Source organism: Rhodnius prolixus, unplaced genomic scaffold (assembly GCF_049639745.1).
Source record: "Rhodnius prolixus isolate KJV_2025 unplaced genomic scaffold, Rpr scaffold_10, whole genome shotgun sequence".
Classification (NCBI taxonomy): Eukaryota; Metazoa; Arthropoda; class Insecta; order Hemiptera; family Reduviidae; genus Rhodnius; species Rhodnius prolixus.
In genome coordinates, this window is record NW_027411615.1 from 26,647,158 (window position 1) to 26,673,673 (window position 26,516).

At 34.6% G+C, this 26,516-nt stretch overlaps 1 protein-coding gene and 1 long non-coding RNA gene across 4 annotated transcripts in view; both read left to right on the forward strand.

Moving 5' to 3' along the window:
- Positions 1–26,516, forward strand: part of LOC141457202 (uncharacterized) — a 477,911-nt gene that overhangs the window by 162,054 nt on the left and 289,341 nt on the right. The window lies entirely within an intron of this gene.
- On the forward strand, positions 1,391–6,175 carry LOC141457203 (uncharacterized). 3 transcript variants are annotated; one of them, XR_012460268.1, is made up of 5 exons: positions 1,391–3,347; positions 3,480–3,597; positions 3,733–3,936; positions 4,442–4,536; positions 4,676–4,690. It is a non-coding gene; the product is annotated as an uncharacterized lncRNA (long non-coding RNA). The 3 variants fall into 3 exon arrangements; XR_012460267.1 differs by lacking the exon at positions 4,676–4,690 and adding an exon at positions 4,886–6,175 and having other exon boundaries at positions 1,393–3,347; XR_012460266.1 differs by lacking the exons at positions 4,442–4,536; positions 4,676–4,690 and adding an exon at positions 4,886–6,175 and having other exon boundaries at positions 2,458–3,347.

Sequence of the window (26,516 nt, forward strand, 5' to 3'; positions counted from 1 at the left end):
CAGCTCCGGTCCCGCAGGCCATCTTGGAGCCATCCGTGAACCAAATGACTCCCTTCCGGCACTGTTCTGTCCAGTTTATCCCCCATTCAGTCCTCGATCTGAGGCGCTTTAATCTTAGTCACTTCCCAATTATTAAATAGTATTCTAAAAACAGGCAAATCGGTACATTTAATTAAGGGCCATACAGGTCTGAGAGGAAATGAAATTGTGGATCGTAAAGCCAAGGAAGCGATCTCTCTACAACGTACATCTCTATACTCAATGTTAGTCTCCGATATTAAAAATTATGCAAAAACAGGGTGCTATTCCGAATGGCAGCGGTTATACAAATTGTCAAAGGCGAGAAGAGGCCAATTTTTACACATCCATCCAATCTAGTGTCCCCCAAAAGACCATGGTTTTTCAGATATAAGAACAACAATAGGAAGTTTATTAGCACAGTCATTAGAATGCGATTTAATCACAATTATTCGCCGCACCATCTAGCCAGGATTGGTGTGGAAACATCTCACCAGTGTTCATGTACATCTGGAATAATAGCAGACGCCAACCACCAAATCTGAAATGTGCTAACAATACTAAAGGAAGAGAACGATCGTGGAAGACTGTGATAGCGACTGGATGTCCTTTAACTGCCAATCTAGACACTATTCTTGCATCTCATGATGGCAACATCTACATAGAACTCTTTGAATTCATAAAGAAACAACAGGATAACGCTTGTAATTAATCAAAATACTAAAGACGCTCTTCATGTATAGGCTTGCTGAAAATTAATGTTCCGCCATCGTGCGGAAAATGTCGCCAAGTACATTCCCTAACCAGTATAATCATGTGGTAAAGAGCTAAGTGAAAGACCGTTAGGGCAAAAATACACCTTGCAAGCCAGGTTAGCCAGAAGGTTATCAACTGCTCTCTGTATCTGAGGAGCCACCTTTGAAGGCACAGTACATGCTTCACAAGCTGCGGAAAGTGCATTATTCGATAAATTAAGGAATAAGTTTGAGCCTTTACATGAAAGATATTGATCACTTAAATATGTGGCAGGAGGTTTCCAATTTTTTTGGTAATTAAACGCAACTCTCCCAAAATTACCGAATAATTATTAAATCTTCTTGTTTGTAACAGATGTAAAATTAATTTTTAGCCATTTTGTGTATGCTTGAGAACATCTAAAGCTATTAACATTTGATTTTTCTCAGAAAAATGACTCGGAAAACGACTTATTTCCCGATATTAAGAAAAATACTAGCTTTACTGCCTTGGCAATATTTTTAATAGAAAGGGGATGAAAAAAAACATAAAAATGACCTATCGTGTGCTCTTCTTTCTCTTTGATAACAAGTTAAAAAATTGAAATATGATTAATAAATACCAGATTTTGAAATGGCCTAGCACCTTTAATTTTGAAGATATCGAATTGCTGTTTCCGGTTTCTTTCATAACTTTTTATACTCTTTAAAACTGTGTATATGAAAATGGGGGCCTACTGCGAACCCTCACTTTTGGTCGCGCGTCAGCCGCGTATGCGGGCATGAATCTAAAATCAAGTCACATATTCTGAAACAAGAGGTGACGGGCAACAAATTTTCTCTCTACCATTTTTTGCTCATATTGACCGTTTAAGCATTAAATGCATTTGAGCCGTCTTTAAATGAACACCCTGTACATATACATCTAATCATTGCATTCCATTTTATTCATTTTTAAATTTAAAACTAACAGGTTTAAAGGAAACTTGAGTAGAATTAGTGCGGAATATTTTTTTTAAAAAATCTAATCAAATGATTAGTTTTTCGTTTTGTTTACAAAAGGCATAAAAAGGTTCACCACTCGTATGTTCAAGTTACTAAATAGTTCGTATCGACAATCTCCAACTTTGGCTATTAGGGACCAATTGAATTACTGGATCAGATTAGAAACTTGCAGAGCACGTACTTAACTAAAAGTATTAAAAGTTATGAGAAACATTGGCCGAAGAATTTTGATGTGGGTTAACTATAAAATTGCTGAGTGTAAATCCCCTATATAAGAAAGAACTGAAAATGTGGGTTGTATATTTATACATATGCAACCAACATAATTTAGGTATTTGAAGATTTCGCTTATCAATGTTTACAATGCCACCCCTTGAGTGCTTTATTTGGTTTAGTAAGTGCTATTCGGCTTTGGAAAGTTTATGCTCATCCTAAACATGTATAAATTAGTTTATTAGCTAAAGCTGCACAGATAAAACCATCAAAACTTCAAGATAATAGGAGAGAAAGTAGCTTATGTTGCCAGAATTTGTACTATGGTAATTTTAGAATTTATAACCACAATATGTGTTGACATATAGGGGAAGGTAAACAAGTCTAGTAAAAGGACATAACCTAGCAAAGACTTTCGACCTAGGGACCTAGGTTACCTTTAAGGTTATATAACATAACATTTATATTCAACATGCAAATTTAGGATAATACATAACATATGTACATAACTTTAAACCAAATTCTTACTAATTAAAAGTTGCACATTGGTTCTGATTGCTTAATTAAAAACTGTACTTAAATATTCTTTTGGCCATGGTAGCCTAGTTTAAAACTGTTATGCTCAAAGGTTGCTGTTGCTTTGCGAGATTTCTTTGCTTGTGACTGTTTTTGTGTGGTAGGCTAAGCGCAGAAACTTGGGTAATTGAGTGACCCAATCACATCCAAAGATCACTTCAATTAATCTTTGTGGTTAACTAACAATTTTATCCCAACTACCATGCCAGAAAAAAGTACACTTTTTAATTATGTAACCCAACTCATTTGCTACTATTAATTATTTAGTTTAAGATAACAAATAATTTATAACCTATATTTCATGTCATATTGATTTGACTAAAAGTAATCATTTCCAACAAATATGTATCACAGCCCGAAATATGACCATAGGAGAAACTATCCGCGAAGAAGAGCAATACAGGTTATATTAAATTTAATTAGAGTTAAACGAACAGCATACAAAACCGTTGAAATAAGGACTTAGAATAACTACGGGACTAGAATTTCCTGATTGGATTATAATACAAAACAAACCTTATGAATTGGTCGTAGAGTAGGGGGTATTTCTTACAGTCCAACATGGTAGCTTGTTTACAATCGAGCCTCTGCGGTAGTGAAGTAGTTTTTGAAGTGTATTACTTATTAAGTGTTGTACATTTTTGACCCATCAGTTTAATTACCGAACAAGTTACATATGTATTGTAAATCAATTATTTATTTCTATCATGCCAGACAATATTTAAGAAGTTCTCAAGTTAATTTTGGTTAAGAATGCTATCATCAGTAGTAGTGGTTACTATAATCAAACTAATAAAACAGGTAGGTTATAAAACCTTTTCTTTGCAGTTAAGTATCTTTGCCTGATAGTTTAAAATGCGTTTAAATCGGTTGATTAATTAATAGTTTTTGCTTATAAAACTAATAATTATTCAATTACCTTTTTTAATTCAGGGTTTTCCCAATCTTCAGCAAACTTGGCGATCAGTTTAAAAATAAAACTGCACTTTGCGCACACGATTAACTCGATTACCACAGTTGGCCAGTAAACCTGTAATTGAGCCCATAAAATGTAAGTAAACTCATGTTTATTAGTGATTTTGTAAGTATTAAGATTAGGGCAGGGGAGAAATTAGAAAAGCAGTATGCTTCTAGCAAAAAAAGCATCTACCTCTATAATTAATCTGATCTTCATTCTTTATTGCAGGCAGATTATTTTAGAATTTAACAGCAGTTTTTGGAATTATAAGGATATTTTTGTTAACTAGATTGCCATATAGTGAGAAATCTTATTTATGTTTTACGTTATAATGATGTAACCATTCAATTAACTACAATGAACTGAATGAAGAAAAATATATAAAATAATTGTCTAAGCAGAAACAAAAAATATGCAAATTTCAGTTACTTGGTATGTAAACCAATTAATATTTCTGTACCTCGGAGGGAAAAGGCACCATGTCACAAAAAGTAAATTTTACAGGGGAGCCAAATGAAGATATTTTTCCAAATTAATTTTTTGTTCTACTTTTCCGGTTATACTCTTTCCTGTACTTCTCACCATGATTATTATAGTTGGTATGGCCACTTAACCTCCCATATTTTAAAATATTTTATTTTGATCTCCATTTGTAAAAACATTTATGCCCATGTAGTGCCTTTTACCCTTAAGTAATGAAGTATCATAGTGCTTTTTAAAAATACATAAATCGCTTAATAGTAAACATAGGACATAGTGCTTTACACCTGTAGAAAGAGCAACAAAAAATTTGTAAAATGATGCCAAAATCTGAAAATCGAAAAAAATGGACATGGTGCCTTTTCCCTCCGAGGTACAGATTTATTCCATCCTTAAACATCTGGACTTAAAATTTTGAATTAGAATTCTGCCAATAGCCTTAATTTTCTATTTCTAGCTCAGTGGACAGTTTTAAGAGATATTATATTGAATAACATTTCTGAAATATGAGTAATCATTCTGCCCTTCGTCCATATTGGTTTTGAAGATATGGTAGTTTTATTTTCATCAATCCTTTTGTTATAAATTTGCTTTACCTCAGTAATATTAAAAACCTAATTCATTTAGTGTTGTTATCAGTAAGTCTTAATATTGTTAAAAGATTTTAAATTTACCTTATTACAAATTTGAGCTGGAATGTACTTTCACCACATTAATTAATCCAATTGATGACGTAACACTTAAAGAACAAATGCCTCCATCAAGGATGTTGGTCTTCCCTTTTAAATTTAAATTAAGTAATTAATATTTTTATTTTACCGAAATTGGACAACTAATATAAAAAAATATTTTTTTTTATGTAATTATCTTATTAATACTTTTTAAATTTTCTGTTTTGCAGAAAGATTTTTCGGAAATATCTAAGTGGTAATGTACATATATTACTTTTAAACTGAGGCAGCTGTAAAGGAACCATCTTGATTTTCGTGACGTTTATAGCGGGTGCACTTCCTTTTATTTTGTGCTTTTTTTTTTTGTATTAAACATGAATTAATTGTAAAGTGAAAGTTTGTGTTTGGTTTTTAAGTAATATTCATTAAAAAGATCTATGGTAATACTAAGTTAATGTGATGCAGTGTAATGTAATAGTTGTAGAAATTAATGATGCAGCATCTGCCACCTAGTACGTAGAATTTCATTTCTATAATTTTATTAGTTGCTAATTTTACAATATTAAATGCTGATTTCCAGAATTGATTCAACATTTATCATCTATTGTTGAGAACAAAATTATATAAATAGGAACTAAATATGTTAACATTAGATGTAAATATAATTAATAAATTAATTAGATATAATGCAGTACCTATTTCAAAGATTGAAAGTTATCTGCCTTTAATATTTTGTCTAAATGAAACTAAGTATCTTTTATGGCCTTTTATTGAGTTGGAATACATATATTAATATTTTATTCAGAAATTGGATCTAAAATTGCTCTGAAATATTCCTCAAGTTGGTGTAATACTCTACTTTAGAGAAGCTGATGTTTGTTCTTTTTCCTTTCTTATTTGGAATTAATTAATAATGTTTTATTATTTACTCTTTCTATCCTTTATTTATTTCTAATTATATTGAAGTGTTTAATAAATTTGTAAGTAATCGACAATCAATTAATATTCATTATTTATAATCAGAAGATTTTTTACAGTGCTAGAAATGTTTGGACATTTTTGGCATTAAGACATACAATTTATTGCTGCAAGGAAGAATAAGTAACTACAAAACTCCATATATTTTAAAAGAGTATTTACCACTTTTTGGTTAAATAAGATTTAGAACAGATCTTTTATTAAGATTCTTTTTACTTAGTATTTATGGTGTTAAGAGGCATAAGTAATAAGTAAAGTTGACCAAAAAGTTCAAATTCTTTATAACTGGTAACATATTAGTCTTCATTACTGCACATTTTTTATTGCAGTCTAAGAAACCCATTTAAAGTTGTGTCCTGCTAAAGTATACCATATTTTTTGTGGTCTGCTTTTTACTTTTATTTCTTGATATTAAAAAAAGAAAGAGTTACGAAACCTTTCTAATATTGGAATTAGTCTAGTACTAGATGTAAAAAAGTGTACTTCTATACCTATAACTGTAACCTGAATTTTCAATCATTAAAAGATGTATTTATTTCAAACGTTTTTATTTTAGCTTTTTGACAAAATTTATTTGAGAAATGTGTTGCAGTCGAACACCATTAACGTTCTGAAAATCTTTTTAGGCCTTACTTATGTGCAAAGCTCTTCATCCCTATTCGACCTTCCCATCTCCATTCATATCTTCAATGGTACTGCCGTTCTCTCCAGCAAACTGATACTAATCCTTGACATCCATTTTCTTCAGTCATCTCCACTTATTGGAAGTTTAGCTGCATAATGATTGACTGTAATAAATTTAAATCTCCATATACATAAACTTCTGTTCTACGTTTAGCTTTTTGTGCACAGATTATGGATTTGCAGATTTCAAGTGGGCGTTACATTTTATAGATCCAAAGAGTACTAACGCTATAATAACAAAATTTTCGTCCAATTGTGAACGCTACTTTTTATGTCAGCAGTCCAACCATAATTCTGCGACTGAGCTTTCAGAATCTTGCTGCATCAAATTCCACCTGAACAGGTTCTCTATTCTCTTGCAGCTAAGCTTCTTCTCAACCATTCTTCTGACAGCCTGTTAAGTTTACTTTTTGGAAAAGAACTAGTGCAAATTAGCTTCATCATCATTATTAAGATTAGGAAAAGTATTTTAAGTTTATTTATATTTAAGCTGATAGAGATTCTTTCTCATACATACCACCTTATCCTCAAATCCTACCTACAAGATCGATATTTCAGAGTCAACTGTGGAGCAGCAGACTCTGATATCCATCTAGCTCGAGATGGTGTTCCTCAGGGCAGTGACCTAGGTCCTCTTCTTTACTCCTTATATACAGCAGACATACCTCAACACCCAAATACCATCCTCCCCACCTTTGCTGACAATACTGCTATCTTATCTCCTCAAGCCGATCCTCTTATCGCTACAAGAACTCTACAAACACACATCAACCACTTACAGGACTGGCTTATCAAATGGCGAATCAAAACTAACGTTACGAAATCAAAGTTTATAGTATTTACTCTCAGACGGAAAATCCTACCTCCCATCATCTTGAACCAAACTCCTATACCAACTGTGGACAAAGTACGCTACCTTGGACTGCACCTAGACAAACGGTTGAGATGGAATCTCCATACTAGACTGAAAAGACAAGAAACTAACCAACGCTACAAAACTTCTCGCCAGACTACTTGACAAACGATCTAAACTCAATCTACAAAACAAAAGACTCTTATACATGTTGTTATTGCGACCTATTTGGTCATACGGCATCGAAGTATGGGGATCGATGAAACGTTCCAATTCTTTACGCATTCAGACTTTACAATCAAAAATACTACGAAAACTTCTTAACGCTCCATTCTATATTTCTAACCTCACCATTCATAATGACCTTAACATCGCTTTCATTAACGACCTTACTAAAACTCGTTTCTTCAAATTTCATTCCTCTACAGCATCTCATCCTAACCCTCTCATAGAACACCTATCTTCCTCCATATTACCAGTGTAATCCTCTAAGGAGATTGAAGAGAAGATGGCCCCGCGACCTACTCTCCTCATAACAGTATAGTGATCTGATCACGTTAATGGAGTGTCGCCATTGGGTGCCTTCTCCAATCTTCATTCAAGACACTACATTACATCACATTTGCTTGTTGCAACAACCGTTGCAGTCGCAAATTTATAAAAAATAAAAGAATTTAAACAAAGTTTATGCGTATTATAATAATCCTCTATTTTCTGTGGTCCTGTTGTAATGTACGCTATCAAATCTTTTTTTATTATTTTTTTTTTGTGAATACAGTTCACTTTGTTTATTCAAATACTGGCAAAGTATTGCCTTTAACAGTAAGAACAGTGTCACCTTGTGCGGTTCCTTGTGTATTTGTGTTACTAGTCATGTGTTTGCGAGTCCTTGCCGCACCTTTTATCTTCATATATATATATATATATATATAAAACATGCCAGCGAATCCAGTCGCAAACAGTTTCTTTTCTTCCTCATTTGTATTCTGAATACATCGTTCACTTTTCCTTTGGTGTGGATTCTTTGTCACTATACATTTTCTGTGCTTTTGAATTTTCTGTGGAAGCACATTTCCTTGTTACCATTTTCATTTATTTAATTTATAATACGCTTCATTTGTAGTTATTTTTGCTTAGAACTGGTTCATCTTCTGTCTATCTTAGTTTTTGTTTACTGCATTTATTTGTACTTGGAGAACCAAATTACATCAACAGTAATTGATGTTCCTATTTTCTTTGCTGAAATGTTGTTTTATTTAATTAGTATAAATATAATTTTCTTTATAGTTGGGTCTCTGATGATTTGACATCGGTTTCGACGCCCAAAAATAATGATAAAGTACCAACTTGTTTTTTGTTTCTTTGTGATGATGCATCATTTTTTATGTTATTAACTATTCAATATATGAAATCAGTTTATTTCATAAGAGCCTGGAATGGCATTCACTTCACTTACTCGTGGCTTCCAGGTCACAACATCTTTAGAACAAAGGCGAATGTAAACATGGTGTGTTTCTCCCCTTGACAATCGTCGGGGGAAGTTTTTTATACGTGAGTTTTACGCTACACCTTTTGGCCACTTAACTAAAATGGGTTTTGATTCCTATAAATAGAATTCTTACGCTACCCGTATTGTACGTACGAGGGTCGTTTGAAAAGTCCGAGCAAAGTCAGAGAGGTAGCACCACTGGCGCGTATCGAGGTTATGTTTAGTTAGTAGCATCTCTTGGAAGAACACACACCAAGTTTCAAACAGATCGGTCTATTTCTTTGTGTTTGGCATTCGTTTGAATCGAGAAAGTCGAGTGATTTTCAAAAAATGGACGAAAAAGAATTTCGTGTGTTGATTAAACACTACTTTATGAAAGGCAAAACGCCTCAGGAGACTAAAGAGAAGCTTGATAAACATTATGGTGACTCTGCACCTTCGATTAGAACAGTTTATAAGTGGTTTCAAAATTTTCGGAGTGGCCATATGGGCACAAGTGACGCTGAACGTTCTGGACGCCCTGTTGAGGTTACTATTCCAGAAATCATTGATAAAATCCATGATATGGTGATGGATGACAGAAGAGTGAAGGTGCGTGAGATTGCTAGTGCTGTGGGCATCTCGAATGAACGGGTACATAATATTTTGCATCAACATTTGGACATGACAAAGCTATCCGCAAGATGGGTGCCGCGATTGCTCACGCTTGACTAAAAATGAAATCGTGTGAAGTGTTGCAAGGACGGTTTGCAGCTGTTCCAGAAGAATCCACAGGACTTTAAGCGTCGTTTCGTCATTGTGGATGAAACATGGATACATCACTACACTCCTGAGACCAAAGAACAATCTAAACAAAAGGTTACCAAGGGGGAATCTGCGCCAAAAAAGGCGAAGACCGTTCCTTCGGCCGGAAAGATTATGGCGACTGTCTTTTGGGATTCGCAAGGAATAATCCTCATCGACTATCTGGAAAAGGGTAAAACTATTACAGGTGCGTATTATTCATCGTTATTGGACCGTTTGAAAACCGAGCTGCAAGAAAAACGCCCACGATTGGCCCACAAAAAAGTCCTTTTCCATCACGACAACGCACCAGCTCACACCTCAGCAGTTGTGGTCGCAAAATTAATGGAAATAGGGTTCCAACTCGTTTCACATCCCCCCTATTCTCCAGACTTGGCTCCCTCGGACTAGTATTTGTTCCCCAATATGAAGAAATGGCTGGCGGGAAAAAGATTTTATTCAAACGAGGAGGTGATTGCAGAAACGAATGGCTATTTTTCAGACTTGGACAAATCCTATTATTCGGTAGGGATCAACAAACTAGAGCAGCTTGGACGAAGTGTATAACTAAAAGGAGACTATGTTGAAAAATAAAAAAGGTTTACCCCAAAAAATTAAGTAGTTTTTATTTTTGCACGGACTTTTCAAACGACCCTCGTACTGCTACACTATCTAACTATTTAAGTTAATGCATGCAAAGCCGTGCATATTTACTAGCTGTTATTCAAAATTTTTGGATTGAATAGATGCGGCTAGCTTCAACTAATTATAATAATAGTTTTAATTAGGTAATAGTATGTTCTTCCGTGAACATTAATGCGATAGCTCTTTCTCTGTTGCACACATTATTGCTAAGCGACTACAATGGAGTCACTAACTAATCTCCAGACTGTGAACTACAGCTGTTTAATTAACTGTATGTATTGTGAGTGCTCCTAATAGGCGAACCATCGAAACAATCACCGCTACGAACGACTAATTTACCATACAGTTCTCGCGCAATCCATGAGTTCCGTTTTGAATAATTAAACTGTGGAATCTATCAAACTGTTGAAAATCCATGCTTTACAATCGAAAACTTCATCAACAATTTGTAAACTCATATTTTATGCTTTCTCTTCTAAAGTGAATATAAATTTATCATGCAGATTGTCTTACTGTAAGGCTAAAACTTGAACTAAGCGTAATTGCTTATTAAAGTATTGTCTCGAAACATGCTAGTCGACATCAAACGAGGACTTCATGTTATTAAAGTAGCAATTTGCAAATAATACTGTTAATATTGCTGAAAAGGATTAAAAGGATTAGCTGAGAGGCTAAGTGGCTTCCAACGAGGAGATCACGGGTTCGAATCCAGCAGCTGGCCTTTAGATTTTATTCTCGCTAGGAGCTTCTTACAGCTCGTTGTCCGGTGATGGGCAGTGTTGTCTGTAACGAAAGAACCGGAGGCCTACATTGTACTGGAAAAAGCTCCGGGCGCAAATGGTCTCAGATGTTGATGCGCATTAAATTAAAAAAAAAAAAAAAAACTTCTATTAAATATTTGACTTATAACTTACACTTATATAGACTAGATTACTGAGCCTGAATGAAGTAGTTTTTCATCCCTAGATTGGTGATAGAATGTTTTAGAGCAGGGGTGTCAAACTCGATTAAACCAGGGGCTACTTGGCGCAACAGCAAAGATTTACGCGTGCCACAACATATTTACGAATTTTTCCTAATATTCCAATATCTGGATTCAGAGACTGAGTGCAGACAATCTTCATTAAGGCAGGTAGATGTTTATCCAGTCAATCTTGATAGATAGATAGATAGATAGATTAAACTAGGGCGGCCTCAAGGCCTACGCCACTGCGACCCCTTTGAATCAATTTTGGCTCGCCTCACACTAAAGCTCGCTCTCCAGACCCGTCCTTGTAATCAGACTCTTGATGCTGTAGAGCGGCTCTTGGGTAAAGCTCACAAGCCTTGGTTTTTCCTCCCCGAGAAGTAACATCCTTAGCCATACGAGCCCCTCGCACTGACCCAGTCAATCTTGATTCTGTAAGCCGTTTTATTTAATTTCATAGACGGAAGTAGTTGCTCACACAAGAACGTACTCCAAAAAATAACAAAATTTGTACAGCATACATTTTTGAATATTTCTAACCTAAATAAGAATATATTTTGGGAATTAGTACTTTGTCTTTTCTTTGGTTGTTTCCCTTACTGGGTAGTGCGGTTTAAGGAGGATACATCTCTACATAATGAGGCTTAAGCCTGATCCTTTTTATAGAGTTTGTTAAACGGAAGAGAATCCATTTTATGAAGACTTGTCTGAGTTGCGAGGAGGTCAGATTTTGGATCTTTAGTAAAAACGATGGGAGAGTATTGGTAGTTTACCCCTCATTATTCGATTTGTTCTAACATTTACCCTCTTGACATTACAAGGGATAAGACCATCCCTTACAACAAAATGGCTTATCCAAGGATATCTACCCTCCTCATTTCCCTGAATAACTCTTAATCCAATTTTTCGGGAAAAAAATTCACAAATAAACATCTGTGCAACTGGTACACCTCGTTAAAGAATCGCCCGAGCCGGTTTTTGGACTTAGTGAGTTTGTATTTCTAGTTAGTACCTATTGACGAAAAACTTACATCATCTGTTGGCACCTAAGCAAAATATCATTTTTCGTCTTCATCTCTATTTTCAGTATGCTTGAGTTACATGTTGGACACACATTATGCACAGCCCAATTTGAAAAATAAATACTTTTCTTATTCGAGATATCTTGAAACTGTTGGAATCGCAAATCCGAAAATTGGCCTTACTAGTGTCAAATAAGAGAAAGCCATTTTCATCTAGTGCAGGTTGGCCAACCTTTTGCATTGTTATTAATATTTCTTTTTTTAAAGAGGAGTACAGATGCACCGTATAACTCGGGACACTTTTTAAACCGTCATAGTTAAGGGTTGGTAAATATAGACAAGGATAGAAAGGAGGAAAAGCTATAACTTTATCTTTATTTATTTAAGCCAGTTTAATGAAGCACCAATCTATAATAGTCAAAGATGATTTCCTATAGAAAAAGATGGTCGTATCATGACGGTTCTTTATCTGCCCGAGAGTCACGTTTGATGAACATAACTCTGGACCACTGAGAGCAAAATCAGCTTGGAACTTGGATTTATCTGCTAACTCTGCTTGCGCCACTTGTAAAATCATCCATGGCACCAGATTTTTCGCGCATGCGCCACGTATAGGCCACCCCCTGATCTAGTGTAATGAAATTGCCAATTACATTCTGGAATCATTTTCAATCGAACAGAGGAGAAATCTGTTTGTTTAATATTGATTACTCTTGTTTGTCGATTTAGTCGTTTTGTTGAGGTTCCATTTCTTGTGTGCTAGATCTAACCGGAACTGGGTGGGGCAGTTAGATATAGCCTCTACTCTTTGTCTTCCCATTTCTGTTTATTCCATCCAGTCTCTTCCGGTGCTCAGTAAGTAAGAAATTATGACTAAAAAACAAAAACTTTTATATTTTTTTTTGTCAACATAGTTTTTCATTTCTTCTCCTAACACGTGATCTCGTAGAAGACAATACACTTTCTTGTCTTTCTTCCAGTTCGCTCGAGATAATAGAAGTCTGGTATGAACACACACTCTCATTCAGGTCCCTGCAGGGGGGGGGGACCCAATCAAAATGTTACGATTTTTAGTGTTTTAAAATATTATAAAAGCACCATTTTTAAAAAATTACTTGTTCTTTCCTATTGTAATATAAAACTAATGTTTTCGTTGTAATATCACACGTTTGCTGATAGTGTTAAAAGGATAGATTAAAAAGGACAATTTCAGTCATGATTTTTTACTGATTTTTCCACTAAGCTTTCGACCAAAGGGTCTAGGTCATCTTCATCAGAGCTTGTGCTAATTTAAAAATTGTAATAGTCTTTTAAATGGTTAACAATCTTCAGGTTTCTTCTGTCCTGACGGTTGAGGTACTCATCTCTCTAAAAACGATGAACAGTATTCTTCAATTTAGTAAATACTACGACTGCATTGTTCCCTTGTTCATTAAACTTTGCGCGAAGTGCCAGTACTAAGCTTTTGTATAAACTGATTCGTGGAAATAGTGGTAGATGATTTTTTTAAAAATTTGTATCAGGTAGCAACTATCTCTAAGGTCATGGTCGGTTGGAACTTTCTTAGTTCACCGTCACAGCGTCACAGTGAGCTGAAAAGTCTCTAGGCCAAAGTGGACTTCTACATATCTAACAGCATGGTGATTTAGTGGTTCATTTTTTTAATTAAAAATCCTCTCTAAAAATCTTTCCCCAAGTTGAAGAGAAACATTGAAATAACTTAAATTAATCGAATGACATCTCAAATTCATGAAAATTGGTTTACGCGTTTTGGCGCTACGTTCTTTACAGAAATGGTAACCACTAACAATCTTTGGAAATGCCCATTTTTGGTAACGTTATTCTCGAAATCTATTTGATCTCTGGTTGTTGCAAAAAAAAAATTACAAGTAAAAATGAGGATATGCTCTGTATTTTTTTTTTCTTTTATTGTAATTTACCACTGCAACAGTTGTTGCAACAAGCAAATATGGTGAAAGAGAAAAGAAATAGAAGAAAATCATGAGCGGAGAAGGCACCCAGTGGTGCCACTCCAGTAACGTGCTTTGCTCTCAAGATAAGAGAAGATCATGTGGCCATTTTCTCTTCAATCTCCTTTGAGTAGTAATGTGGAGGAAGATAGGTGTTCTATGAGAGGGTTAGGATGAGCTGTTGTAGAGGAATGAAATTTGAAGAAACGAGTTTTAGCAAGATCTGTAATGAAAGGGATTTTCAGGTCATTATGATACATAGAACAGATCGTTAAGAAGTTTTTGAAGTATTTTTGACTGTAATGTCTGGAGGCATAGTGAGTTGGAACGCTTAGTCGATCCCCATACTTCGATGCCGTATGACCAAATGGGTCGCAGTAACAGTAGATATAAGAGTCTTTTGTTATGTGGGTTAAGTTTCGTACGTTTGTCAAATAGTCTGGCGAGAAGTTTGTAGCGTTGGTTAGTTTCTTGTCTTTTCAGTCTAGTATGGGGATTCCATGTCAATTTAAACTTTTACAGGAAATGAGGAAAAAATTGTCAAAGTTAGATGTTTTTCCACGTTGACCCTTTTTCGTGCCCCTTTTGACGATCATTGCTTAAATCATTGTATAATCTTGAAATGCCAAATGAATAATGAGGTAGCCACACTTATGACTAAAATATCTAACAAAAAACATCTCTCAGTTGGACTGATAATCAATTAATTTTTAAAAGATACTTTTTTTAAGACTTGGAAAGATTTAAGAAAGAAATAATCAATTATTAAAAGAAAATCAGCATGAATCAAGCTTTTAACATGGTAAATAAGAACAATTGTTTCGACATTAAACTTATTGAACGCTGATTCAATCACTGATCGAAAGAAATGTTATCGATATAGCAATACCCTCCAAGTGGAATGTATTATTGTTTGAATATTACTCGCTACATTTCTGATTATAGGTTATTGTTGAAACGTGAATCAATAGAAATGATTTCTGACATTTGTAGTGTTTAGTAAAGGGCAGCTGACATTTCCCAAAATATTATTCTTAAAAAAAAAATAGACTGTGTGATGTAATCACTTTAATCCCGATATTTTTTTACTTTTCTTTATCTTGCTTAAGAATCGAACATGGCACAATAACAATCGATACATGGCTGAAAACTCAAATTTGATAATTTGCTAAGGATACAGCAGAGAATTCCACTGTTTTAAATTATTGTTTGTAATCGCTTGGTAAATTTTGAATAAAATGATGGGTGCTTGATCGAAAAGGTTTTGTATTAGCTGTCGCACACTATGTACTCAGATAGATGTCGATTTAGAATCAATTATTTTTAAATTGATATTAAAGAAGAATTGCTGCGATATTTTCGCTCCTATTTGATGGCGATCTGGAAGGTATCTCCATCTAACATGGACAGTCTGTTCCCATCAGATTTTTCTAATTGTTATGTTTAATTAGATAATCAGTGTTCTTAATTCTTTTAAGGTAAAAACAGTGAATAATGCTTTAGGTTTTATGTTATGTTAAATTCTTTTTCTTTTTTGAATCCTGCTATATGAAGCTTTGTATTGATGGCGGAGTGTTTTAGAGCTTGCCCCCTTCTCTGCCAGCAGCAACATGAAACCACTCCAAATAATTTGATTGAATTTGAAATGCATACTATACCCCTGGGCTATGGTAAGAGGCATCACATAATCCTTAGGTATATTTATCAAAGGGATTGTATTGGAAAAATTTTTGTTGAAGGTTTCTTTGTTTTCAATATATTTGTTGTCAGTATGATAGAAACCCAAAAGTGATTGATTTGACGTTCTAATTAATATATTGGATTTCCATGTTCGGCTCTTAATTCTTTTTGAAGCGATTGTCTTCTGAATGTTCTAGTGACATTAGTTGAGATATAAAAAGGTAAATTTTTGATGTTTTCGAATTTGTTCAAATTACAAACCTTTGTATTTTGAAGATTTTAATGAAAACTTTACTGAATTATAGAGAAAAGTTTGCTCTATAACTGGTATAAATTACAATGTTGCAGTGATTATAGTTTTTGACGTATATTACGTTGATGTTTTAGAATCTGTTCAAATTTCGATCCTTTGTATCTCTCTTCATATGGTTCAGATTTCGATGAATTCTTTACCGAATTGTAGAGAAAAGTTTGCTCTACAACCGGTATAAATTGCAATGTTTTATTGATAATAGTTAATGAGATATAGAAGGTTAAAATTTGAAGGTTTTTAAATACGTTCAAATTTCAAACGTTTATATTTCTCTTCCATTTTTTCAGATTTCGATGAATTCTTTACCGAATTATAGAGAAAAGTTTGCTCTATAACTGGTATAAATTGCAAGGTTCTAGTATAATAGTTAATGAGATACGGAAGGTTAAATTTTTGATAGTTTTGAATTCGTTCAAATTTCAAACCTTTGTACCTCTTTTCATATTGTTTAGATTTTAATGAAATCTTTACCCAATTATAGGGAAAAGTTTGTTCTATAACTGGTATAAATTGCAAGGTTCTAGTTATAATAGTTAATGAGATATGGAAGGTTAAATTTTTGATAGTTTTTGAATTCGTTCAAATTTCTATCCTTTGTATCTCTCTAATTATTGGTGTGTGTTCAATGAATTCTTTACCGAATTGTAGGGAAAAGTTTGCTCTACAACCGGTATAAATTGAATTGTTTTTGTAACAATAGTTAATTAGATATAGAAGGTAAAATTTTTGATGATTTCGAATTCATTCAAATTTCTATCCTTTGTATCTCTCTAATTATTGGTGTGTGTTCAATGAATTCTTTACCGAATTGTAGGGAAAAGTTTGGTATATAACTGGTATAATATCCAATTTCTTGTTTTAACCCCACTCCGAACATTTCTGAAAATTTATTGGCCCGCTCGGTTGGTGTAATCAGTTGTGAAAAACAAAAACAAGTTTTCTTAGAATGTTGATCAGTAATCGCCTGACCTAGAATTTGTTACAGCATTTTAGCCTGTCAAGAATGTTTTTCCAAAAATGCCAGATTATTTGTTCACTTAATAGATGTTAGTTACTTATCCGAAAATCAATTACTTTCAACTATTTTTTGAAAAAAATTCTGTGAAAATTGATTCTAAGGAGGTTGTGGTAGTGATGCTACGCTGAACAGAAAAACGTGTTTTCAGTGTGATTGTCAGGTTTACGAAAGAATACGTGTTCTAAGAACAACTGAAGGTACAACAAGTTTACGTCAGACGAACACGAAATACAGGACTAGCTTTGTTGTAGGCTCTAGTTCACTTGATGTAAACGTGGCTTTATAAATAAATGAATAATGTTATCGTATTTACAACTTTTTTACCCACATTAGAAAATTTGAAAATTGCAACTTTATCCCTAAAAATGATTTCGATGAATAATATTCTCGGACGGTCACAACTCTGTCTGTTTGTTCTTTAAATATAACTCCAATATACAGTAAAATGGTCGAAAATAAAAATCTTTCAGTTTTAAAAATGCTAAGTGTAAATGACCATTTGTACTACATTCAAATTTTTATGTAATCAATGAAGCATTTAAAATTGATTTGAAGAACAGTTGAAATTGATAATTTATTCATTGGCATGGCTGTGGTTTCATTTGTTTTTTTGAATGAATTGAATTCATATGAATTGGCACGTACGCTATTTGTCATAAATGCCTTATGTGGATTGAAGTACTCGTAAAAATTTACAATTACAATTATAATTTTTTTAAAAAGTATTCGGTGCTCATTTTAAATTTAATTTTCATTTTTAATTCATGTTTTATTTTTAGTACTAAGCCTCTTAATGAAAAATCTGTTTTAGATTGTTTAAGGGAATGGGGGGATGCTGGATTAACATATTTTGTTTTTTACCAAAACTCTGCATATTTCCGCTATGAATGTGTTTAATCCATCGAATGGATATGCTACACCACCTCCCTTGTAAGTTCATCGACCTTTTTTCGTTAACCCTCCTTCGATCCAGACACCTGCCCCTGATTATTCCGTTGACTTCTGCTTGAAACCATCTTTAAAACAATAGATCACATTCTCCGTCTTCGTTAGCCAAAAATAACGTTTTTTTCCCCCATTTATATGTATAATTTATTTTTTTTTAAAGGCGCGTCAAGATCGGAAGTCATTGGCGCCCGGAGCTTCCTTCAGTTATAGACAACACTGCCCATCATCGGGCAGTGAGCTTTAAAAAGCCTCTTAGTGAAAATCTAAGGGCCAGCAGCTGGATTCGAACCCAAGTTCTCTGCTTGATTGCCCATCCCGCTAACTCTTTATTTAATTCTTTCTCTGGTTTTAATCTTTTTACAATTGTAGGACATTGTAGCGAAAGAGCACTATTCATAGTCTGGCAGAGCACTGGTAATGCTCCAGGTGCTGATGAAAATTAATAATAAACCTCGTTGGCGAATACATTAAATAAATATTTGTCTGTAAATATGGCGGTTAGTAATGATGCTATTTGCTACTATCGTATAATTTGCTATTTAAATTGAACCCAGGCGCCTTAGCTAACAATATTGATTGGCTGGTATTAAATTGACTAGTATTGGTAAATAAAATGTTCTACAATTAGTTTTGTAATAATGTGAAATGCAGGTGCTTGTACAACTAGCTGGAAATGAACGTAGGATGTCACGATTAGATTTCTTACTATTTGATAACCTTCATCGTTCAATGCCATTGTCGAGTAATGACCCTGGGATGACTGCTCAGCGCACTTACCGCTTCTTTTATTGACTAAATTTAATAAATAAAATTTCTTTGTTGGCAACAATTACATTTTTACAATCTTTTATTTTTGCAGTTAGCACAGTTAGTTGTTGGTTACAGTCGGGAATTGCTGAGGGGTCATCAGCCTCTTTATCCTTCGTCCTGTTCAGGGCATTAGGAGAATGCAGCAGGTGTTTTTTTTTTAAAAAATATGTTGACCTTTTTCGCCGATATGGAAATTTCTTTTACAAAAATTATCATTTACTGAATGGGTATTTCACTTTTTTATTTGTACATTCTCCAAAATGGTCATAAACTGCTTTTTTTTTATTCTCCATTTATTTATTCACAACAAGCAGCTGTGAACCTAGCATAAAATGGCATGAATGACATTTGAAGAAGATACTTGGTATCACTTCATGGCGGTGGAATTAGTGCAGATGATCACGTAGCCACTGGTGCTTCAGTGGCCCAAAGGGATATTTTGGGTAAGTTTAGGCTTAAAAAACTGTTGTACAAGAGAGAATTTTGAAGATAGGATAAGGAGTTGTTGAATCTTTGATGGCGGAATTTTATGGAATCGGACGCGAAGGGAATGGTTAGATCATTATGTAGGGTTTTATCGGAATCATAATAAGGAGTATTGGTGATTTGTCAAAGGATTTTGGGTTATAAGGGTTAAGTTCGGTTAAGGTTGGAATGCTTAGAGGAAGCCCAGACCTATAAGCCGTAGGTCTATGCAGGATTTTTTAGGTAAATTAAGTTGGTTTTGAATTGTAAGTTTAGATCGTGTGTCGAGTAGTTTCGATACATCCAAAATCGTCTGTTAGTCTCGCATTCAGTCGTTTGTGAGGATTCCAAGTTAGTCATTTGTCTGTTTATTTGAATTTAACACCAGGGCAAGTAGAGTTTTTTGCTTGTGTGAGGCTCAACCCACTAAAAATCCCCCTCCCCTTCAGGCGTTTTCATCCCGGAACCGCCAAATACCATTACATCGGGATGGCGCCTCGTAAACTTGGCTTTCCTTCGGTTTTTTTTATTCTTCCACCGTACCTGCAATTATTCCAGGTCCTTTCTTTTTCTTATTAGGATCTTTTTTCCCATGGAAGAGACCATCCTTCGCCCAAGCTCCTTATCTTCCAGCATCCGTCCGACGATGCTGTCCGGAGTTATCGGACCGGTAATTTCCTGCAAGCTTCTTCTTTCTTGCACCTAGTGTGTGTAATTCAACAAATGTGTGCAAGGCGTCATCCGAGTCCGAGTCCTCGTAAATGCACGCCCCAGACGGCCTTTTCCCGATTTTATTAAGGAAGCCTGCGAAATTCCCGGGGCCAGTAAGGAATTGTGTGAGGTAATAATCCACCTCTCCATGTTTCCTATCTGCCCAGGTCACCGGGCCTACAATCAATCGCCCATGGTCGTCATTCGCCCAGAAGAAGTCTCTCCATTCTTGTGCCAGCCGAGCAATCGCTTTCTTTTTGGCGATGGTACTACCAAGAGACTCCCTCAGCAGATAGGTCCTTCTTCTGGACATTGCCACCAAGCCTATGAAGGGAACCTCTGCTAATACCAGGGCCGCCGACCACGAAAACGCCCTGTATGCATTGATAGTCCTCAGTGCCCTTTTTCTTTGGACTGCCGTCAGCCACTTCTTATATTTCCCTTTATTTAGGGCTTCCGCTCAAATCTCGCTACCATAGAACACGGCCGCATTTGACGCGGACATCAGAGTATGCAGAGGACAAGTAGAGTATCGGCAGGTAAAAGTGGATTGAATAAATTTGTGTTCATTTGCCCTTGTCTTCCATTTTTTTGGTACCACTTTTCTTTTAAGGAAAGAGGTTCTTGATGGAATCTGAAGACTAATTGTTCGACAAATTGTTTTAAAATTTTTGAACATTCCCTGAAAAAATTAACACTAAATACCTTCAAAGATAACCCGCAAAATTGATGATCCTCCTCCAATGATAACCCTTCTAGTGGAGGTTACACTCAGTCAAGACTAATAATCAGCCAGTCTTTGTTCTAGGCACCATTGCTTAATGGTCTATGCATGCATACCTCATAACTACAGATATTCTAGAGTTGTAAGAAAGGAGAAACTGTATCAAATAGATAATTAAAATGTTAAAATATCTTTAAATGATTCTTGAAAGATCCAAATTTGGCATTAGGAAACTCCAGATTATTGTGACAGTTCGACAGAAGTTAGTTCTGGCAGAGTTCCAAGCTATAAGAAAAATTATCCTCTCTGATACCTTAGTTGACCCTGTAACTCAATCCGACACCTCCAGAAGAAGATTATTATTCCGTGCAATTTGTTTTTGAAAATGTTGTTAGGTGTTCAGTTCTGGATAATATCACTGCTTTTTTGTTTTTCTTCTTAGAACGGCTATGTGTAACCCTGGCCGGTTTCGGTCTTTTATCCATCTTCAGCAGTTGTAGAGAATTCAACTTCACTTGTCTTTCCATCTCACAATACTCTTGCTGACTATTCAGAAATACTTGAAAGCCGCGACTAATAAAATCAGCAATACAATTGGTTTTGGTTTTAAAAAAATCAAGGAAATCACTGTTACATTTTAGACATATTATTTAATAACGTTTCACTTTGAAGATGTTCAAGGAATTGAAAATTATTTATATACAAAAAGAAAAGTGGAAAATTACTATTAACGGAAACACAAAAGGAGTAAAAAGTTTTGTTTTTCTTTTGCCCCTACCATGAACTTGTAGGAAAACAGTTAACTATTTTGGCCTCCTTCCAAAGATACGTAATTTTCACATAAAAGTATTTCACAATGAACTGGTTATAATCGATTTTACACCAAATACAAATCGATCTACTTACTGAAACGTATTTTCTTTTTCTTTTTATACGATCCGTTATAAAGAAAAAAATTAGGTACGGATCGAATTGAGGAATTAAATTACATGTTACAATTAATGTACTGCAGGAGTTTTTACTTTTGATTTTGAGGATGTTCTTAATGCAATATGACTGGTGACTGCATCGTGGCTGGCACGTTAAAATGAAGCGTAAACAATTATGTAAAAATAATTAATAAACAATTAGGTTTTATTTTTTTTTTTATAAATAATTTTACGATTTTCCCTTAAATTAAAGCAGAACTGCCCGGGTGTCTTCCTTGACACATCTCAGGCATTCGACCGGGTATGACACGCAGGACTGCTTTATAAAATAAAACGCCTACTGTCTTCTACCTTTTATCTCATTCTTAAGTCTTATCTCTCCGACCGTTTCTTCCTAGTCAAACAAGGTTCTTCTTCTTCTCTTATCCTTCCAATACTCGCTGGAGTTCCTCAAGGAAGCATTCTAGCCCCCTTACTTTATATTCTCTATACTACCGACTTACCAATTAACCCGACTACAATCACTTTCACTTTCGCCGACGACACTGCAATCCTATCACCTCATCTAGATTCAGTAATAGCATGCCGTTCACTCCAATCACACCTTAATATTATTGAGCCTTGGCAGCAAAAGTGGAGAATCAAACTGTATGAATTGAAATCTAAATACATAGTATTCACTTTAAACAAGTAAACTCTCCCTCCTCTCTCTCTCTCCTTCCACAATACTTCTATACCAATTACTAACCAAGTACGACATCTCGGACTACATCTTGACAAACGACTAACACGGAACCCACGAGACTCAAACGAATGGTCCTCAATCTCAGGAACAAAATGTTGAAAAGACTACTCGACAAATGTTCAAATCTGACCCTGACGAACAAAAGAAAACCCCCCTACTTGCCCCCATATGGACGTACGGTATACAGCTCGACGGAAGTGCCAAAAAATCGAACATCAACTGACTTCAAACCTTGCAATCTAAAGTTCTGACAATAGTTAACGCTCCCTTTTACGTCTCCAATCATACCATACACTCTGACCCTAAATATTCCTCTCGTAACTGAAATAGCACAATCTCCATGCTCAAATCTACACAATCATTACAACCCTCAGATCCACAACATGTCTACCAGAACTCTTCCTTCAAACCCAGAGCGTAGACTAAAGCGGCGATGGCCACGCGACCATCCCAACACATAACGCCAATCTCCTAGCCTGCTTAGAACCAAAACTTCTTCTAAGATAGACCATGCCATTTGTGTCTGTAGAATAATGCTCTATGGGAGCGCGGAGTCCCATTTTACATTATTCGAACAATCCTTTACAAACCGTGATCATACCACCATTTTTTTGTGGATTACTAAAAAGATAAATTTAGTTTTTCTGTCGAATAGGAAGAATAGTTTTCTTGACTAAATAATAACAGTGTTTTAAGTCTAAAGGATTGTTATTTCTTTTGCGGAGGAACTTCAAAAGCTTTGTCCTCATCCTTGTTTACATCTTGACCTAGTTCCCATCTTTTTTTTTTATTATTATTATTATTTACATGCAATGTTACAGATCCTTTTGTCTTAAAAGGATGCAAGAAGGATAGCTATTTTCCTCCTTTATGTTCTACTTTTAATGCATGCCTTCTCTCTTTGGTGTACCTTAGTCCAATGAATTTAATCAATTTGAGCGAGATGTATTATTTATTTTTCTGATATTTTCCTGTTATCCTTTTGTGTGACATTTGACAGAGATTTTTTTTTGAATAAATATTTGCTCAGCTGTGAGACTGGAAAATACGAAGATTAAATAATTTCTTATGCGATATTCATTTAGTAAATTCGAAATAGATATTCATAAGTTTTAATTTATTTTTGCATTAAATTCCTGTTGCATAAACTAAATTTTGTCAATTTTTGTTTTTAAAATGTATTTATTACATTACTGTATTTACATATTTTTACACATTATGTATTTATTTCTTTCTGCCATTGATAATTTCTAAATAAAGAAAACCGCTATTTGTTTTGATGTGGCATTGCTATTATTAGGGTGTAATTGCTTAAGTTTACGTGACGCCATTCTGTAGTTTACGTATGTACCTTTTTATTGTGTTCATATAGTCTTTGATACTAGTCATGATTTTGTAGTCTTAAAAATAAAAAAAAATGTTTATAGCACAGACAAAAATGATAATGGTTTGAGTTAAATTGGAAGTTTTTATAATTTAATAGCGATCAGCAAACGATTAAAACGACATAAATGGTTATAAGAAGCAAAAATTAAAAAAAAGAAGAGATTTTTTAGGCTATAAATGGTTTTTTATCTAGGTCAAACAATTCCAATCAAAATATTGTAAAAAAAAGTCTGATTAGAAAAATCTTGAAGTGTAATTGGAAATTACTTATTTGTGGCGTCCAACTTAATTGGTTCTTTTATTTTTATTTTTGAGAACAACTCTTCCGAAGCCTCCTCAAATGTTCAAGAACACTTTGACCTCATTTCATCCTGGTGCTGCAAAAAATGGAGAATTAGACTAAACGAACACAAATGTCAACAGATTACATTCTCCTTAAGTAGACAAACTTGTTCCCTCACTACTCATACACAACAGAGAAATACCGAGCTCCACACAAGTACGCTACCTAGGACAGTAGACTTACATGGAACCCTCAAACTAGACTGAAAAGACAGGAACACAATAGACGATACGGACAACTACGAAGACTGCTAGGGCGGAGATCAGCCATGAATGTACAGAACAAACTGACTCTATACAAGACACTACTAAGACCCATCTGGAGCTATGAAGCTGAGCTGCGGGGCTCTGCGAAACCTTCCAACATCCAAAGAATCCAATCCTTTCAATCTAAAGTCCTTCGGCAAATCGTCAACGTTCCTTATTATGTATCCAATTTAACCCCTCCATACAGACCTCAATATCTCTTTTGTCAATGACCTAATACATTCTCGCGACCTTAATTTCCATAATAGCCCTAACCATACATCCTAATCCCACAGCATAAGCCTTATCCACAACAACCCATCCTCACAGTCCTCCACGACGCCTGAAACGACGTTGGCTCCGCGACCTTTTACCTATTTCCTAAACTTCCTTCCAACCTCTAGAGAGTTCCATCATTGGCTGTCCCCTCTCAGCATGCCTTCCCGATTGTGGCGCTGGATTCACTAGGATTCAACCTACAATCTGTGCCTAACTCAATTTAGAACTCATTTACTTGATGTATATGTATATGTGCAGGTTGTAAATGAATAAATAATAATAAATAATAATTTTCTTTGAGAAGTTAATTATTAAATTCACAAGATTGTAGCCTTCCACCGAAGTAGCTTCCGACTAAGTTGTCACCGCATGCTACAATTGGTCCGTCTTGGTATTGATCTTATTACCATATCGAACTGATCGTAATACAGATTATGACTCCACCGCGTTGTAATCTAGGCTTTATAACAGTTCGGTCGATTATTGTTCAGACCGTCGTATCGTTAGAAGTGTACGATAAATCGTAACGCTTGTGTATATTTTTCGAATTGGTTCTGGAGTTTCAGATTAGAGTTTAAAATAATTTAAAAGAAAGTGTTTAACATTTTCAATATATAGTTATATACACACATTACATAATATTGGAAAAAAACAATTAATTTATTCTCTAGTGAGTAGAAAACTTTTTTAATCACTGGAGATTAAAAGTTTAACATTAGCCGAGTGAATTCACATTATTAAACTTTGTTGGGAAAAAATTTGCTTTTATTATTATATAATATTTTTAACTTTTGTTTTTATTAAGCAAAGATGATTAATAATCGCTTTTCTAAATTTTCCATCATTATTATAAATATCCTGAGCGATGCCACTTTTTTAAGCTTCTTTTAGTATCCTAAAGGTAAGAGTTCCTTGCTTTATTTTTAATTTTTGCAGGAAAACTTAAATTTTTTAGGTTAATTAAACATTTATATAAATGATTTATAAGGGCTCTTCTTCCTTGTATAAATTGGGAGTAGAAAAAAAGGGCTTTAGTAAACTTGGGTGGTATAATTTCTCTATGAATATAATTTTCTCTATAAAATTAAAATGGAAAAACTGGGAAACTTTAAGAGACCGCCTTTTTTCTCATTATATTGTTTTTCATTAATTGGTGATCAAACTTTATAATTGGTTGAGCAAGATTATTTTTGTAAAATTTGTACAATACATTAAGTAATTTGTACAATACATTTTACAGAGTCTTGTTTTCCTCTATGGTGATGAAAGATCCTTGCATGAGGTAATAAATACGAATACGTAATTCTTTACTTTTGAGATTTGGAAATCATAGGTACAAAGAGTTAATGCTCGCTTCTAGGTATCCAATTTAACCATCCACAGAGTCATAGAAGTTCCTTTGTCGTCCTAATCTCTGAGTAATCCTTTAGTCTGCCATCCTGCATCATCTCAGAATATCCTACCAGGCGATAAAAATGGCAATAGACTCGCGATTTCTATTCTTCAAGTGATGAGAGCTTTTAGCCTGTTGTTTTAGACAGTACAACCACTGGATACTCCTTCCCTAAAAGTGGAAATAATTGCAAGTGCGTGCTTGATGAAATGATTGCAGTATTATCTTTGTTACTTATAGGTGCAACTAGTTCTACTTCTTGATATTCCGCTCCTCGTTCGAGGTTGGCCAACCATCATGGCTATTTTTTACTTTATCAGCAGTTGCTCGAAATAATGATTTAGTGCTGAAATGGAACCAATCTCTGAAGATTCTTTATCCAAGAATGAAGTCTTCTGCCTGCACTAAGTCTTCGTTGTCTTTTACCCTGCATAATCAGTTGCAGTAGGTTATTTGGTTTATTAAGGTAATTTAGTTAATT